The 3,104-nt window shown below is 51.5% G+C and overlaps 1 pseudogene across 1 annotated transcript; it reads right to left on the minus strand.

The window, feature by feature from the left end:
- Positions 1 to 377: 377 nt before the first annotated feature.
- LOC108290592 lies at positions 378 to 1,027 on the minus strand (annotated as a pseudogene). Its single transcript, XR_001819627.2, has one exon. The product of XR_001819627.2 is annotated as a ribosomal protein L18-like (transcript).
- Positions 1,028 to 3,104: the final 2,077 nt, after the last annotated feature.

Below are 3,104 nucleotides of genomic sequence, written 5' to 3' on the forward strand. Positions count from 1 at the left end.
CTCTGAATTCAAGTGGAAATTTTACTTTGTTTTTTTGTTTTGTTTTGTTTTGTTTTGTTTTGTTTTTTGAGACAGAGTCTTGCTCTGTCATCCAGCCTGGAGTACAGTGGCGCTATATCAGCTCATCTTTGCCTCCTAAATTCAAGCAATGTTCTTGTCTCAGCCTCCCTGGTAGCTGGGATTGCAGGCACACGCCACCACGTCTGGTTAATTTTTTGTATTTTTAACAAAAAATACAAAACATTGGAGACAGGATTTCACCATGTTGGCCAGGCTGGGCTTGAACTCCTAACCTCAGGTGATCCAGCTGCCTCGGCCTCCCAAAGTTCTGGGATTACAGGCGTGAGCCACCATACCCAGCTTTTTTTTTTTCCCCCCGCATCCAAAATCTTTTTATTAAGAGGGTAGGATCCAGGGTTAGTTTTTGTAGCCTCGGCTGGCCAGTCGGCCTCTGGCGCGCCCGAACTTCCGGCCCTTGGAGCGGACGTAGGGTTTAGTGTGGCTGTACGGAGTTCCTGGGGCCTTGGCGAAATGCCGGTACACCCCTCGGCCCTTGCGAGGACCGGAGAGCAAGACGGTCCCGCAGCCCTTAGGGGAGTCCAGGGCCAGCTGGGCGAAAGTGAGGATCTTGCCCCCCGCCTTGAGGATACGGCTGCGGGCCGGCTGGTCACACCAGCGCACACACCTTCAGTTTAGGCGCCTCCTGAACCTGCACTTCATCCGTTATGGTCCCCACAACCACAGCCGTTTTGTTTTCCCGGCCAGGAAGCTTCATCTTCTGGATCATCCGGGAAAGGGACAGAGGTGGCCGGTTGGTGCAACTCATAAACAACCTCTTCAGCACAACCTGGTTAAATGTGGAGTTGGTTCGCCTGGCCAGAAACCTGTCCAGCTTGACCACCAGCCTCAGGTACATATCATGACTCTTGGGCTCCTTGCGCCGAACCTTTCAGTCCTTGTTGTGACGGATGCCAACTCCCATAATGGCGCCTCCTGCTCGGTCAGGTCCGGAAAGTGCTTTTTTTTTTTTTTTAATAGAAATGTGTTCTCACTATGTTGCCCAGGCTAGTCTGGAACTCCCGGGTTCAAACTATTCTCCCTCCTCAGTCTCCCAAAGTACTAGTATTACATGTGTGACCCACCATGCCCAGCTTTAAATATCTTTAATTGTAAGTGTGTAGCATTCCATACAATCCAAGAGCAGTTTGATATTTTGGGTTGAGTTAGATCAACAAGGTCATAGATGGCTGGTTCATGATTGCCATGTTGGTGGGTAAAATCAGCCATCAATCTCCTATGAAAGGCCAGGCCCAGCAGCTCATCTCTGTAATCCCAGCACTTTTGGAGGCGGAGGCAGGTGGATGGTTTGAACTCAGGAGTTCAAGACCAGCCTGGCCAACATCGTGAGACCTCTACTAAAATACAAAAAACTCACCTGGTATGGTGGCAGGCACCTGTAGTCCCAGCTATTCGGGAGGCTAAGGCAGGAGAATTCCTTGAACCCAGGAGGCAGAGGTTACAGTGAGCCGAGATCACGCCTCACTGTACTCCAGCCGGGACAACAGTGAGGTAGGAGTTATTCAGAAATTATTTTAGGCAGATAGAGAGGAAAAAGGGGTCCTTGGAAAATTTTTCACAGCTCTTGTCTAGCATGAAAGCCCTGGCTCTTAGACCCGGGCCAGCAACCTTTGATATGCAAATGCAAGCCATTAGAAACTGGGGCCACCCAACATGGTGGGTATCTTCCTTGCCTCCCCATGTTCTACACCCCAGACATGCTGATGGGGAGCTTAGGAGATGAGGGCTGGAAGGAGGAGGTGAGGCTGGGCTTCCTATGGCTCAGGGATGTTGTCTTCAATCTCCCCATTGAAGGATAAGGAGGAAAGTGATGTCCCCATCAAGGCTAACAGGCTAAGTAAGGGATGGGAAAGCATCTTTGGAGGTCCCCAGGCTGACTACTGAATGTCCTGCCCCAGGTGCCCCGCTCCACAGTGTGGCGGGTGGGTGTGCCCTTGGCACCACTTACCCCATGTGCTGAGTCTTCTGGGAAGCAGGCAAAGCAAATGTGAGGACATGCTAGTGCCACAGGGACCCTTCACTAAGACCGGCAGCCATCCCTTCCCCAACCCTCTCGTCCCTCTCTTTCGGAGATGGAGCCTGGCCAGAACCCAGCTGTGCTGCTGCAAGGTGCATTCTCTCTCCCTCTCTCTCTCTCTTTCCAGCACACCAGATGCCCTACATTCCAGGGAGGGAGTTATCTGAGTCTCCAGCTGCCCCAGAGTGGCGAGCAGCATTCCACACACTCCAAGCATACAAGGGAGAAGGGCAGGAGCTGGGGACTGGCAGAAGGAGCTCCGTGGGCAGCACAGCTGGGAAAGTAGCTGGGTAGGAAGGTAACCTGCATGGGCCCAGCCCGAGGCACTAGAAAACCAACCTTCCCCAAATAATCACAGAGGCTTCCAGACGAGCCCCACCTCTTCAACTCTTCCTTCCAGAGCACTGCTGCTCCCTCTCCACTTGCTCTGGCTCTTTTTCCTCCCACTCCAAGTGTCCTACTGCCATCTTCTTCCCATCTCTTTGTCTCTTTCTTCCCTCTCGGGCCCACCTTTGGCTTTTCTAGGCTTTGATAAAGAGTTTCTTTAGGCTCACTACCGGCGGCCTCTGGCTGAAATCTGGTCTCCTCTTCCTGCCTCTGCTTACCTCCGTGGACTCCTAGACATGCTCCCTGAGCCTGTGGGCAGGCATCTCAGCAGAGCTGTGGGATCTGGGGCTCAGAGACCCCCAACTGTCTGTGCCTAGAATCACGTTTCAATAGAATGATGTCTTTTGAATCTTATTGATACAGAACTTTGTTCCTTGGTTTAGCTAAAACCAGGTCCTTGTCACACGACCAGGAAAAGCTAGGATCACAGACACACTGAAGTGTGAGGGGAACGGAATTAATTAATTAATTAATTTATTTATTTATTTATTTATTTTTAAAGATGGTGTTTCACCATGATGGCCAGGCTGGTCTTGAACTCCTGACCTCAGGTGACCCACCCACCTCGACCTCCCAAAGTGCTAGGATTACAGGTGTGAGCCACAGCGCCCGGCCGGGAACA

This window comes from Cebus imitator, unplaced genomic scaffold (genome assembly GCF_001604975.1).
Source record: "Cebus imitator isolate Cc_AM_T3 unplaced genomic scaffold, Cebus_imitator-1.0 Scaffold440, whole genome shotgun sequence".
NCBI lineage: Eukaryota > Metazoa > Chordata > Mammalia > Primates > Cebidae > Cebus > Cebus imitator.